We start from the raw sequence: 16,017 nt of genomic DNA on the forward strand, positions 1-16,017 counted from the left end.
TGTGTGTGTGTGTGTGTGTGTGTGTGTGTGTGTGTGTGTGTGTGTGTGTGTGTGTGTGTGTGTGTGTGTGTGTGTGTGTGTGTGTGTGTGTGTGTGTGTGTGTGTGTGTGTGTGTGTGTGTGTGTGTGTGTGTGACACACAGAGAAAATCAATAAGTGTGACAGAAGAGGAGAGAGGGATGAAGGTTAGGCAGGTGTGTGTAACTGTGTGTGTCTTGGGTGAGCCAAGTGTTGTAGAGATTGTAGGAATAATGTATTCATATATTCATTGCCTTCGGAGAGAATGAGAGAGAGGTGTAACTAACACCAAACTTCTAGCAACGTTTAACTTCAACAATGATTCCTTAATCGGTAGATCACAGGATTTACAGATTTGTGAATAATGAGCGATTGAATTGGATTAATGAATTGGCCAATCAGAAACACAGGGTGTTCCCCAGGTTGTTATCTGGTCTCCCAGTCTTCACCTAAAGGCTTGCCTTCCTAACAGAGGAGTTGATGGACAGGTGAGGGTGTTAGGGGGCGGGGCATGGGAGTGGATGTTGAATGATCCAGTTCCCACAATGCACCATAACCTGCTGCTAGTTCAATTCCAGCCAATCACATTGTCACACAGCCTCCTGTGACACTCCTCTGGGGACTCTCTTGTGGAAGTGGACCTGGCAGGGACTGTCCACATTACGTAATACTTTAGTTATGTTTTTCCATTCAGAGTCAGTGCCGCTCCTCTGAACCCCAGGAACTCAGAACATGTGACATTGTGTGGAAGTAACCTAGAAACTTCCACCCCAAGAAACCAGTGCCCTTTGAACCCGTCTGTCCCAAGACCCAAAGTAAACAAAGACATGTTGCCATGCACATACACATGTTGCTATCTGTATTACAGATTATACATAGCCTGGCTATTGCCAGACCAAGCTCAATCGTAGATTGCACGTTGGTCTGGGGAAGCTGCTGTCATTTTCTTTAGCGTGATCAACGGGCAGAGTTAAATTGACTCTGTACGCAATTGGCTGCTTGCCGTCGCCTCCCTGTCATCATTGTGTTAAACCAGCCAATAGCGTGCCAGGGGGAAAAGCCAGCTTGGTGATTGGCTCCCGCAAAAAACGTATCAAAACTAGAAAGAAATGTATTGCTCTTCTCCAGACCCTTCTGCAGGGTGAACTCAAATTGCCAGCAGAATGGGCGGGGCTACCCAGTCTAGATTATACATATAACTGGATTCAATACCTGTTTGAAAGCAACTTAAAACTAGGGTATGCAATTCAGAGAAACCAGCCAGAGTTAGCTAGATTTTCAAAGTATCCAATCTAAAAAATCCCACCCCTCCCCTTAGGCCTCTCTCCAAAGCCACTCCCCCAAAACACATGACTAGCTTGCTAGCTTTAGCAATAGATCTACCTAGCCTTGTGGGAGACAGGGTCATGTGCTATGGAGCGCGCAGCTGGCCAGGTAGGTGGGTAGACAGACAGGTTGGCCATCCAGTCATTTAATAGTGGCCACAATAAATGATTGGATGGGCCTATTGCACGCCTACGACAGCCAGAGTTACCTAATTTCTTCATTTTTTAGTCAGGGCATTTGATTTATGATCGCTGTCTGGATTTAAAGAGAGGTTTCAGCAAATATGACCAAAAAAAAAATCTAAAATAAATTGCCCTCGCTAGCATTAATTGCACAGTATTATAAAATAAATGAAGTCGTCATGTCTGTATAACTATGTCAAATGTTCTATAAAATGTTCAAATGTTGCCAATAAAATAAAATTTTGTGTAATGCACCTTGCATTACACAATTCAGAGACATTATCCATACATTGTGGGGACATTATGGCATTTGACACTGTTATGATACAATGTGAGAACATTGTTGTACCATAACATGTTGGGGCTTATTACATTACACACCTCAGGGACATTATCCTCCAGTGTGGGGACCTTATTACGCTACACACTTCAGGGACATTATACATACATTGTGGGGACCCTATTATGTTACACACTTCAGGGACGTTATCCATACAGTATGGGGACCTTGTGTGCCTCATGCCCTCAGTAATGTGGGACCCCAGGCCTGGTTCTTCCCATGCCTGAGTTCTTCCCATGCCGTGAGGGTCAAGAGTTGCCAGCGTTCCTGTGGTGTCCCCTCCCTTTGGCACCGGACCGCCGGTCCCTGCTCTGTTTCTCACAGCTTCCTGTGCCAGCTTCTGACTTCCTGTTAGCTTCTTACGTTGTTAGTCATCAGTGCGAAGAACTGAAGCAAAGCCGTTAACTCTGTGTCATGAATCCACACGATGGGATTATGGGTTTGTGTCAACTCTGACAGCAGGTGTATTTCCCCAGTGAAGTGATGATAGCACTCGCGACTACAACTCAATGTTGTAATAGTAACCAGGGATGTATTTGTCCAGGGAGAGCAAGGGAGCTAAATATACGCCTTGTTGTTTAAATAGTTACCACTAATGTATCCCTGGCGGTCTACTCAAGGCTATTCTAGAAGGAGGGCTCGCTGTCGAGGGCATCTACATCTTTGAAATGTCAGAGAACCCTAAGTTCTCCACTGGGTTGAAGATTGATCCATGTGTGTTTGCTTGAACTCAAACTCATGCTGTGTCTTGAGTCCGTTTGGGAATCAGCGTATCAAAAAGAAAACAAACGTCTGATAAAAGCGTCTGTTGGGTAGTGTTATTTTTAGAAGTTTGTTGAGACAGTCAGTCAGTCAGTACAGTGCTACCGTATCACAACAGGACCGGGCTCCCTCTGATGTTCTGATACAGCCCAACGAGGCGTCACACCCCCAAAAAAAGCTCTCTCTTCAGGGTCAGTTAATTATTCTCTGGAGAAAAATGCTTATCTCTGTTATTTAGTCATCAAGACCAAGAACACCAGGGCTGTCAAAACAGGGATTCTGTTTTAGTCCTGTCTCACTGCACCTGTTAGCTTAGCTTGTCAGCACACCTGTTAGCTTAGCTCGTTAGCACATCTGTTAGCTTGAAGTAGCTTTGCGACCCTCTTAGTCTGAGGGAACACAGCAGCACCGTCTCACACCTAATGTTCACCGTACCCGTCCCCGGTGGCATCCCAGCCCTTTGGTATGTGTGTATGTAACTGAGTGGTGTGTGTGTGTATGTGCGTGTGTATCGGGTATAAATATTCTGCGCTAAGTTTGTCTTGTGGCTCATTCATCTGGGATGGGGGGTGCTGAGGAGTTGTGTTCACTGAGGACCCCAACCTTACTTCTCGCGCACACATGCACACATGCACACTCACACACACACACACACACACACCCACCCACCCCTTACTTAACCCCTCCACCTAATTTCCAGTACCCCCTCAGATCAGTTTTCCTGCAACGCAAACTCAAACTCCAAAATAGCGTGCGCGAGGTATGCTTCATGGCTGCAAGACACGCAAGAAGACACACACACGCAGACCTGGTTATAGTGGTTGTACAGCGGTGAACACGGTACACTCAGTGAAAGTTGTTAAATATTCATCTTGTCCACAGTTTTTGCAGAAGTAGAACTCAGAAGTAGAAGTAGAACTCAACTCAATATATATTATATTGGCAAATACAAATGTTTAAAAGCTTATGAATATTAAGTATAACTGTTTAAACGTTGTGTTCAACAAAGACTGTGCATAGATCCAATGAACACTTGAGCCAGTTTGTTGTACTTACCAAAAATATTCTGCAGTAATATTAGTCTATTATAAATAATGAATTGTATGTATTTACAGTACTTCCAGACTTTGGGATAACACACAACATTCCCTATTATAGATTCATGCAAGCAATGGGAGGCTCAATCTTGTAACACTCAAAACGTCAGCTAGAAGGCCTGTTACCAGGACTGCAGGGTATGGCTGTTATTATGGGCTGTATGAACGGAAGCATGCAAAGATCAGAAATAAATCCCTTCTAATTGTGAGCGGAAAAAGACTTCCAAATTAGAATGTCCAGGCTGACAGTGAGACGTCAATCACTGTGGAAAATCCTGTGGAAAATCTAATTAAAGTCAGTACAATGGAGGCTAAATAACGTTGTGGTCTTCTACATGACTGCTATGTTAAAGGTCAAGGTTAGCTCTATTTATCCACCATTAATTTAACACCATTGATAAAAACATAGGAAAATAAAGTACATAGAACGGTACTGGAAATTACTCAAGCCCTTATCAATTTGTGACTATTGGGGGAAGGGAGGGCTTGTGGTTAGAACCTGTCTGATTCCCAGCTGAAAGGTTCCCTGTGCGAACCCCACCGTATGCAGCCTACCTGAAGACCTCCTTGAGCAAGATGCCCTAACCCCTAACTGCTCCTTTTAGATAAAAGCATCTTCTAAATTACTAAATCCTAAGAAATAGTCATAAATAGATTAAAACCTTTTTGTGCTAGTGTGAAAAACCCAAAATAATAATACATCAAAAATGGCATTAATCATTGTTCCATCATGGCCCAATGTAGTTCACAGGCCCACAGTTATGACCTGTGCTCACACCTAGACATCATCCCACAGGCTATGTCAGGCCAAGGGGATCGCCTTTGTAGGTGTTCCCTGATCTGGCACACTGTCCTCTGGCCGGGGAAGAAATGATAACCCCTGGTTTATTAATGGGTCCTTCTCGCCTGGCTGATACTTCACACAGTCCTGCTAGGAGCCCTAGTGTCTCGGCTGTGTAAGAGCTTGTTAGAAGCAGTTTTTGATACACACACCACTCAAAGACGATAAAATATAATATGGATGTATCGCTCGGCCCTGTTTGTATCAATATATATTTTCAGAAATGGTTATTTTCGTCCAAAAAAAGGGTTTGAACGTCAAAGAAGAGGTGTGTTGGTTGGACTGTTTGGAATGGATAAGTCATGTTTAATACCCAGTCCCCAGATGCATACTGCAGTCATGCCAGGGTTAGATATCCCAGAATAGCTCCAGCCCGTCATAGACATTAATAATGGAAGTAATGAATGGCCCCACATTCTCTTCACTCGGTCACATGGCTTTCAACACAACACATGCTGAGATGCAATTCCTGCACTTGGTTTAGGTTGTAAATCCCCTCTTTATTTAACCGCCAGGGGTATGAATTAATTTGAATAACATCGCACTGTACATGGCATAACTCTAGGTATTACATTAAACGTGCTGTGAAGTAGTGAAGTTTACGTGTCTACGTAAGATTAATATAGTTCTAAATGTTAATTCTGCCTCTAACTTATGGTGTCAGGTTGCCAATCAAACTCCCCCACCCTGGAAGTAGCAGAAAGTGGAAAGAGGTCGAGGAGAGGAAGAGATCAATTGCTTGGTGAGCCTCTGTTAGTTTTAGGAGATCAATGTATTTACATTCCCACTGTGTCTTCAAATACCCAGCGTGTGTGTGAGAATCCCCCTCCATCCGGAACCTATACTGCAGTGACTGGCTACTGTGTGTGTGTGTGTGTGTGTGTGTGTGTGTGTGTGTGTGTGTGTGTGTGTGTGTGTGTGTGTGTGTGTGTGTGTGTTTATGTGTGTGTACTTGTGTGTGTACGTGTGTCTGCCTGTCTGTGTACGTGTGTGTAAGTGTGTGCGTGCGTGGTGGTTGTTTCTGTCTGTGTCTGTCTGTGTGTTCTGTGTGTTTCTGTTTATGTCTGTGTGTGTGTGTGTGTGTGTGTGTGTGTGTGTGTGTCTGTGTGTGTGTGTGTTTGTTGTATGGGGAAGGCCTGTAGGGGTGATGTCATCCACCGCTATGTGTGGCGGGAGATTACGGTTGCCAGGATACGTCGGATACAAACTGTCACATTATGTGCACACCAGCAGTGTATTGATATAAAACAATGAAGATGGTTGTGTAAATTACACTTAAAAGAACATTTTAAGTTTCCTGAGAAAGATATCACAGTCAGAAAACTTTTCAAACTCATCTACACTTTTATTCTTTATCTGTGGATTTAGGTTTTTACCACATTGTCCTACAATGTTTCACATACAATATGCCATGCCCAAATTAACATCAGTCTGTTGACGCACAAAAATACCTAATTTTATCAATAGATTATTATTATTAATTAGTCTTTTGCTGTCCTTTATTTTCTCCTGTGACACTCTAATGAATAAAATATATTTTATTTGTTTCCTTACCTTATCTCAATGTCAAGGTATTTTTGTATTGATCTGTATTGTGTATTTATTGTGTACTACATGTATTACACTGACATGTACTACACTGTCCTAGCTGGACTCCCGGTCTCTGCTATTAAACCTTTGCAGCGTATCTAGAACGCGGCAGCGCACCTCGTGTTCAACCCACCTAAATTCTCCCATGTGACTCCCCTCTTTCGCCACCTCCACTGGCTCCCTGTAGTAGTCCGCATCAGATTCAAGATGATGGTACTGGCATACAAGGCAGTCGATGGAACTGCCCCTGCCTACCTCCAAGCCTTGGTCAAACCACACACCCCAACTCGATCCCTCCGCTCAACTACCTCAGCTGGACGTCTGGTACCGCCATCACTAAGAGCAGCCAAAGGTCGATCAGCTAAATCACAACTCTTCTCTATCTTGGGACCACAGTGGTGGAACGAGCTTCCTGCTGATGTCAGGACCGCAGAGTCGCTCACCAGCTTCCGCAAACGACTCAAAACCCACCTGTTCAGAGTTCACCTAGACTGTACATAGCCATTCAGTCCCTTATTTGTCTGTTGCACTATTGTTTGTTGTACGTCCTGGTTGTATTCATTCATTGTACTTAATTGTGTAGCATGTACTTAATTGTGTTGTGCATGCATGTTGTGTAGCATGTACTTATTTGTGTAGCATCTGCAGTAGCTAGCTATCACTGCTGTATACGGGGAATGGGGTTAGCCTAGCGATTGTTAGTACTTGCACTTGGTTCTATGAACATCTTTACTGTACCGACGGCGATATATTGTTTCACTTCTTATGACAAATGTACTTATTGTAAGTTGCTTTGGATAAAAGCGTCTGCTAAATGCCCTAAATGTAAATGTAAATGTAAACCTGTATCTCAGGCACCAGGAGGATCACCCCAGGGGTCCTGGTATGTGGAACAATGGTGCTAACACCCGGGTGCTGGGAATACAAAGCCGGACTCATTCCTGGGCTTTCAGTAGGGAGGCAGCTGGCACAGGGTGGGCATTACCGCTGGGTTGTTCAGGGAGATGGAGATACTCACCCTGGTTCACCAAAATAAAAGCCCTTCCACCGCCTCTACTCCACTGGTGTTTGAGGAGTGGAGTCTCCAGAGCTCAGAGTCTGGGTGGTGGATTTACAATTTAATTGGATTCCATTATCTGCTGCATTATTCTAGTGCTCTCCTGTCCTGAGACTGACAGCTGCACTATCTCTCTCTCTCGCTCTCTCTTTCTCTCTCTCTGTCTCTCACTCACTTGCTCTGTCTCTCTCTGTCTCCTCTCTCTCTGATGGTCTTTCTGGCTCTTTCTCTGTCTCCTTTCTCTCTATGGCTCTTTCTCTCACTGTCTCTGTCTCTCTCTCTCTCTCTCTCTCTCTCTCTCTCTCTCTCGCTCTCTTTCTCTCTCTCTCTCTCGTAATTCAGTTGTGTGTTTATTTGGTTCACTTTTCACGGTTCACTCTTCTTCTACATTATAAATGAATTATTAATGTGGCCCGTTGGTTTATGGATCAATGGAGGGTGATGAAACTGAGTCCAGTGGAGCAGAATACCTCCCGGGTTTCAGGTATCAGGGGTGTACTGTACTGTATTTACACCCGTCCCTAGCCTCACTCTGATCCCTTAATGCCTCGTGTACCCGGCATGGCATCCTGGGCTCTCCCTGACCGGTCCTGACCCAGCGGTCCAGCTCCCCATCTGGGTTAGTCAGTTAGTCTGGGTCATGTCAAGGCTGGGCTTGGGTTTAACCCAGAGACAAGAATCCCCCCCCTTTCCCCCCGTGGGATCAGAGATGGACCGGCCCGTATCAGTGTTTTAATAGTCTCCTCAAGCGATAGGGGGAGTCGTTGTGTCAGGCCTTCAGGTCTTCCAGGAAATGTTTTGTGTTGTGTTGTGTGTGTGTGTGTGGTGCTTAATCACTTGAGTCGCACAATGACCTCATTTGCAATTAGCCATTGGTCTGTCGCTAACTTACTTAGCTGCTAAATAATGCAATGACATGTTCTTCTCTCGTTAGTCCTCTGCTTGTTTGTTGACCTTCTGCCAATAATCAATACCTGATTGATTGATCATCAGACAGCGATGTTTTCTATGACGGTCGTGGTCGTCTGCGTTTGGCCTTTGAGCGAACCTCCTCCTCCATACGATACGGCAGCAGAGATAACGTTTCAGGTGGGGCTCCCGGAGCAGCTGGTGGCCTGTGTTTATTTCCTGTCATAACCCACTGGGGGGGGCCCTGCTTACATACCGTAAACCCCCCCCCCCAATCATCTCCCCCCGAGGGCTGATTCAGCACCCTCTCGGGGGTGACTACCAGCTGGGGCCCTCGCCTCCAGTCATCCAGAACACTGGTTCTCAACCCGTGGGCCGGGGGCCACAAGAGGGCACTGAGGGGCCTTCAGGGGGTGCCTGCTTGGTGTGTTCACTAATGTAAACACAATGTTGTGTTTGTTTGTTATTGTTATGGATACAGTTTTATCAGTAAAGTAAAGTCTTACAAATATTTGTATGAATAATTAAATGTAGGCTGATTATGTAATCTGATTTTGTCGTGGTAATTAGCCACATTTAGCAACATTTGTTGTTCTGAATTTTTTTCCTTGCCATGATGAGGTCCGGTAAATATTCACTTCTACCTTCTACAACCACAACGTATAATTCAAGTCATTCAGGAAGCATTGTTATCCAAAGAGACTTGTTATCCAAAGAGAGAAACATGTCACCAGGCAGCAGGTGGAGGCTTGCTAGCCGCATGTGGAGAAGAAAGTCCTTTCTCTTGCTTCACGAGAGGAGCAGTATGGGACAGGAAGTTGTGGTGGAGCTGCTCGTTCTTCTGACAGGTCAGGGGTTTCTTGGCGTAGCAGACAGCAAGCAGTAGCACTAAGCACTGTAACAAAGGATTTAGCATCCGCATTAGCAGTGGCTAATGCAGGCACATCCTGCATCCAGATGCTCTACTGACCATCGCAATCATCACGTTGAACAGCTTGAGGTCAGTGGGTTGATTTAGATATCAATCACTTTAGAACATAGTGATCCATAAATTGCTATTGGGAATGTCAGACATGTCATTAAAGAGGCAGCTGGGGTTAGGGTATCTTGCGGGGGTAGGCTGGGGGACTGTACCCCAATAATCACCACTCGTCCCCCCCCCCCCATGGCCGATGTCACACTGAGTCATCTGCGGTCGTTGAGCATCTTCCATTGATTGAGTCCTCAAGAGGCGCGTGTGTGTGTGTCCACGCCCTAATGGACGATTGAAGGGTTAATCTACCAGTTGTAGTCGTCAACACTCCTCCCCCCTAACTCCCCCTCCCTCCTCCCTCCCTCCCTCCATCCTCTCCCTGCCCTCCCTTCCCCCTCCCTCCCTCTCCATCCTCACTCTCTCCTCCCTCCCTCCCTTGCTACCCTCCCCCCCCCCTCCATCCTCCCTCGCCTCCCTCCTCCCTCCCTCCTTCCGAAGGAGGGAGGGAGGTGAGGGAGTCCTTCCCCTCCCTCCTCCCTCCCCCCCTCCCTCCCCCTCCATCCTCCCTCCCCCTCCCTCCCTCCTTCCCCTCCCTCCTCCCTCCCCCCTTCCTCCCTCTCCCCCCTCCCTCCCTCCCTCTCTCTTTTCTTTCTGCTGTTCTGCTGCAGTAGCTCGAAACTGGAACCTTTATCGGCTTATTGATTGACCATACATATTACCCCCTCCCCCCCCCCCTGGCCCAGGGGGATCGTTTCCCAGGTTCTGTCTAGAACTGCAGTTCACCACACACACACACACACACACACACGATTTTGCGCACACACACACACACTCGCACACACACACACACACACACACACACACACACACATACACACACACACACACACACACACACACACACACACACACACACAGAAAGACACACATGCATGAATTGGTGCACGTGCAAATGATCACACACAGTAAGATGCCCTCGTTCGCCCCGGGCTATTAATGGGACGAGACGGTGATGCCAAGGCTCAGAGAGGAGTCAGCGGAGAGCAGGATCAGAGTTTCTCACACAACTCCACCACCACCATGCTGTGACTCACTGGCTGGCCGTTTGGACAGGAACAGGAATGGGGGGGGGGGGGTTGGAGGGGGGGGGGAGCGAAGGATGGGTGTGGGAAAGGGGGCGGAGTCCTGAGACAGACTGTTGAATTCAGCAGGGCTCTGTGAGGGACCGACTGAGGTCCTGGGTGTAGTATTAGGGGCTAGCTGGTGAAACACGTCACCAAAGAGAAAAGATACATTTTGTTTGTATTTGTACATCCCTTGTCTTATCACTCGCTCCTTGTTGTTACATTTCTTGCCTTGTTTTTTTTTTATATTAATAAATATACACGGTGGAGGTTTTAATCCAAAGAGTACGTTTTTAGAATGGGGAGCCCAGTGGGGGTTTCAGAGGTTCTTCCATGTGTCCGTAGCCAAGTCATCCATACAGGGAGCTGAATTATGTACCTATACTAGGTACTTATTAGCCTGGGTAATGCTCCATGTTTTGGATGACTGCAAAGTGATCAAGTCTGTCGTAATCTGAGGCGTTTAGTGGGTCTGGATGCGGTGTTGAGTATTCCAGTTATTTGGTGAAGTTTACTGAAATGCTCACCACCTGGGCCCTGGCAAAGAGATACACTTCCATGCATATTCACAACCACATTGCGTGTGTTACTTAACTGTCACTCACAATTGCCGAAGTACAGATCCAAAGAGAGAAGTAAATGAAGTCCAAGGGAGATAGTGTCCTGTTACAGAGTTCATATTCCTCCTCTCTTCCTTTTCTTTATGCACAGTGTCTTGATTGGGTCATATCTGTGGACGGCCTGGGAGAGGAAGTGGTCAGCCGTTTTATAACCAGCAGTTATGCTTCAGCTGTGGAACAGAAGTCATCCGAAATCCTTTCCTTAATATCTCTTATTTTTTATCCAGACATTTATCTGTCCATCTTTCAATCGATCCATCACTCTATCTGTCTGTCCGTCTGCCTGTCCATTGATAATTGTTGCATAACTACAGCCTTATTTATTTATATATATATGTATATATAGATTTATATATATATATTTGTATATATATTTTTTTTAGCCCTATAAATACAAAACATCTGCATCTCTCTCTCTCGCTCTCTTTCTATCTCTCTCTCACACACACACGCACATGCACACGCACACGCACACGCACATGCACATGCACGAGCGCACACACACACATAGTGTGCCCAGTCCCATAGAGCGATGCTCCATACTGCTGAGTCAAATGCAGTCCATCCTCGTCCATCTTTAAAAACGCCACGGCTCAGCGGTAGCGGGCTCAGTATCGTTAGCGGGTCTTGTGTGTCCAACTGACACCTGAATACTTTCTAATCCCGTCATATGAATCCTGATCATGAGTCATCTAAGTCTTGAGTCCTGGCCTGGCTGCCTAGCCCCCTGCAGTACTCCATGAACATTTGAGCAGTCCCCCCACTGCGGGATCAGAGGGGAATTAGCTCCTTTTTGCTGAGTCACAGAGTACAAAGAAAAAAACAGAGATTCTGTTGTTTTTCTTTTGCAGAGGAAAATGGACTCCTCTAAAGGAGCTGGAGGAGTGACAGAACGCACTGGCTTAACCGTCTTTAGGCGTGTCTTTATTGATCTTGGTTGGAATTTGTGTTTTTATTTACTTGAGAAGACTATAATTGAACATGTTCACTGTCAGCAGAACAGTTCAAGAGGAGGGGTGGCTGCATGGGACCATAAACTATGATCATTTGACAGCTGGATTCTCTTGTGCTTCAGTTGACCTGTTTTCCTCATCAGACGTCAGACATCAGACCAGGGCACATTTAATTTATCGCTCAGCCCTCTAATTAAACCATCCTGAGCTTAATTCTCCCAAGTATTTAAGAAATGCAAGTATTTAAGAAGCCCAAACACCAACCTCATGGTTTCACCTTGGCTTGCAGAATTAAAGGGTATCACACATACTTCTCACCGAGCACTCCCCAATGAATCAATACCAGAATAAAAACAGAATCAGAATCTGTCATCATGACTCCGCAGCGTCGGCATTGGCTGATGGGAACCGACCGGTGGGCCGCTGGGCCGGTGGGGCTGGCCCACGCTCAACACCGATTGGCCGAGACAGCTCCCTGAGAAAACCCATGAGGATGAGACGGGACAGGCAGGGGAGGGGTTGTGGGCTGAGGAGGGTGGGGGTGTGAGGGGGGGGGGAGGGGGGTTGAGGCGAGGGGAGTGAAAGAAAGGAGGGAGGGTGCACTGCCTTTGCTTTACAGCGAGCGAGGGAGATTGTGTGTGAAAGAGAGAGAGAGAGAGAGAGAGAGAGAGAAAACACACACACACACACAAAGTGTCTGGCTTCTGTTGCGGCATCAGAGGCAGAGCAAGGCAGCAGCAGGAGAAGGAGAAGTGTGAGAGCGAGTCTGAGAGAGAGAGAGAGAGAGCAGATCGCAGCAGATCCTAGCAGCCTTCCAGCGGGTCAGTGAGGAGAGGTTGTGGTTCGACTGACACTAGCGCACGTTAGCGGAGAGGAGCATGGACGGCTCGCGCTCTATACAGCATGAGATCACATCTCTCAAAGGTACCTCTCCGCTGCCTCCTCCTCCCCCCCTCCTCCTCCTCTCTCCTCTCACTTTCTTTCGGCTGCTCTCTCCTCCTCCTCCTCTGTCATCCCACTATCAGTCCCCGTCGTCCTCCTCTCTCATCTCCCTTCCTTTCCTCTCCTCATCTCTTCTCTCTTCTCCTCTTCCTTTAGTTTTATCGCCGCCGTTTCCAAATGCTGTTGTCATCTTGTTTTGGGTACCGCTCATTTTACCCACAAAGCTGTGCCTCCAGAGGCGCACCTTGCGTTGCGAATGTGTTGTTCAAGTTTAGCACTCAACAACAATGGTGCTTTGAATACAAAGTTGATCTGATCCTCTCTCCCTCTCTCTCCCTCCCTCTCTCTCTCCCTGGGTTTTCTTGTCATTATTAAACCTCCTTCAATCCTTTTGTTGTCTTTTGTTTCCGAGCTAGACGGCAGGCTTTTGTCCCGGAGTCAGTGGACCAGGTTGGAGGTCGCACATATGCTGCGATGTTGTGTCAAACAAGCATGTGTTTTTATGCTTGTGTGTGTGTTTGTATGTGCGTGGCTTCAGCTGCGTTTGGAAGCTGCTGCCGCTGCTGCTGATGCTGCATGCATGCGGCACGGAGAGAGTGCGTCTGCGCTGCTATCTGCAGAGAGAGAGTGAGGCTGCAGCATCACCGCGGTAACGGGATGTGATGGGATTCGGCCAGGCGCATAGCCCAGCCCTCTGGACCGGGGATGGAGGCGTAACCGGGGACAACCACAGCTGTGATGCTGTGACAGTTTGAGTTGATGTTCCCTGACGCTTTCTATTTTTGCTTCTAATGCGGTTGGAACCTTGGATGTGAATAATGTCATGTCACTACTTCAATTTAGAACTAAAAATACGTGTTGATGGATGGGATGGTTCAAAGTGTGGCCGGTTGTGACTAGCCTCAAATTAACTCAAACATATTATGTGTTCTTGCGCACTACTCTATAAGCTCCATAAAGTAACGTCACGTAGAAAACATAATATCAACACGATGTAAAACAGTTTTCTTACTTTCTTACGTCCTACTTAAGTCTTAACCAACTAGTCTCTCATTTAAATTATTCAAACCCCACCTCATGCTGTCCCCGTTAAACACTCCAGACAAACCTCACAGTCTCACAGTCTCGTTCCCCGCAGCAATTACTTATTGTCCCCTAATTCCATTTATACTAATTTCATTGGTGGACTTAGTGCTCATACTGTCGTCATGGCGACCACGTCAGCCTCCGGCTCATCATCAACCTGCCCCAATCAATGTGTCTTCCTGTGATGACTATTTACAGCTCGTCAAAGTGGCGTTTATATAGATAGAAACCCACTATTTTCACGACTGCCTGCCGCTGTGTGCCAGTCTGGAGAACCAGCTGACACGCCCTTCTGAGTAACTTCCCTTTTATAAAGCGCCCTCCCGTGTGTGTGTGTGTGTGTGTGTGTGTGTGTGTGTGTGTGTGGGTGGGTGGGTGTTTCATTGTCCATGTGTGTACGTGCTTGTCTTTGGGTGTGTGTGTGTGTGTGTGTGGATGTGCTTGTATTTATGTGTTTGTTTGTGAGCGTGTCTGTGTGTGTGTGTCTGTGTGTGTGTCCGTGTGTGTGTGTGTGTGTGTGTGTGTGTGTGTGTGTGCGCATGTCCATGCGTGTGTGTGTGGGTTCGTCTGAGGTCCTCAGCTCTCATGGCTACTAGGATGTTGTGTTTGGACGTTGGTCTTGGAGGCTGTGAATGGACGGGGGGGTGGCGGGGGGGGGTGTTTACAGGGTGCCTCTGAAGAATGGGCTGAGAATGTTGTCATAGGCTCAGGACAAAGACCCCCTCGCTCCGCTGCTCCCAGCCAATGGAATCACTGGGTGTGTTCGGACCCCTGGCCCCCAGGGCCCCGCCCCCCTTCATCTGCAGGCGAGGCCCCACCTCCAGCCTCTTACTCTCACATCCTTCTCCATCGCCAGGCGTCTTGTAATGCACTCCCAACAACAACAAACAACAAACCCTTTGCTTTGTATTCTCTGTTTACTTTCTAGACGGCAGCGCTCTCGGTAGGAATAGTATGATTTCTAGATCAATTTTTTTCCCAGCGTTTATTCCCTTGCGATGGGGAGAGAGACCGGAGTGTGGGTTGCAGAGGGGAGGGAGTGACCTGTAGATACCTGATAGTAGACTTCTAACGGTTGTTGTTGACGTTCAGTCAGGCTGATCTGCGGTTGTGTTGTCATGGTTGAGTGTGTTCGGGGTATGCAGGGCGTCTGATAGCATTCCTCTCTGTTTTTCCACCTCTGAGTTGTTGTCAGGCTCTTGGCCCAGATGTGTTGGACTCGTAGGAAGCTCCTGAATACCTAGACAGACAAACAGGTCGGCTTAATCATTTTAAAAGGTCAAATATGTATTATATTCTTTCTCTCTTGCTGTCTTTCTTGGATATTTATTCCTTGTTTCTTTCTTTCCTTCTTTCTTTATTTTCCACATTTGTTTCCATATTACTCACCACTCACAATCTCACACTCTCACACACACACACACACACACACACACACACACAGACACACACACACACACACACACACACACACACACACAGACACACACACACACACACACACACAGACAGACAGACAGACAGACAGACAGACAGACAGACAGACAGACAGACAGACAGACAGACAGACAGACAGACAGACAGACAGACAGACAGACAGACAGACAGACAGACACACACACACACACACACACACCATAATGTGCTTGAAAACCCTACTTCTGTCTTTCTTTCCACCTGACTCTCTTCCCGTCCTTTAATCAGATCAAAACAAACCCTCTAAATCATGAGAATAAAATGTCTCATGTTGATGTCGGTGGTCATTGAGTCTTGAGCTACATCAGGGCAGTATTACTATTCTCCCAGCAATAGAAAGCAGTGTAATCATATTAACATTTGTCAGTCAGGTCGGGCTGCGATCTGTTGCTGTTTTTCAAAGCCCTCGCCCTCACAGACATTTCACCTCTTATCTCCCCACGAGCCCGTAAACACAGCTCTGTTGTGAGAGAAGCTCCTGGAACGTTCTGTTCGTTCCAGAAACCACAACAGAACCTCTAACAGACATAGCGACAGACAGCCTCCCTGACCCCGACCTCAGACCTCCTGAACATACGAGGTGAGGTGAGGTCCAAACCGGCCCTCAGGTTGTGTGTGTAGTTTGTGTGTCGGCTGTGAGTGAGCGAAACGCTCTGTGAGAGTCACGGTGCCTCTGTAGTGTGTGTGTGTGTGGGGGGGGGGGGGTCCTGACTTGGGTGGGC

General features: G+C 46.9%; 1 protein-coding gene across 2 annotated transcripts in view; it reads left to right on the forward strand.

Moving 5' to 3' along the window:
• The window catches only part of pleca (plectin a), an 87,873-nt gene that overhangs the window by 469 nt on the left and 71,387 nt on the right, over nt 1-16,017 (forward strand). The window lies entirely within an intron of this gene.

The sequence above is a fragment of the Micromesistius poutassou genome (assembly GCF_964030765.1).
Source record: "Micromesistius poutassou genome assembly, chromosome: 20".
In the NCBI taxonomy this organism is placed as follows: Eukaryota; Metazoa; Chordata; class Actinopteri; order Gadiformes; family Gadidae; genus Micromesistius; species Micromesistius poutassou.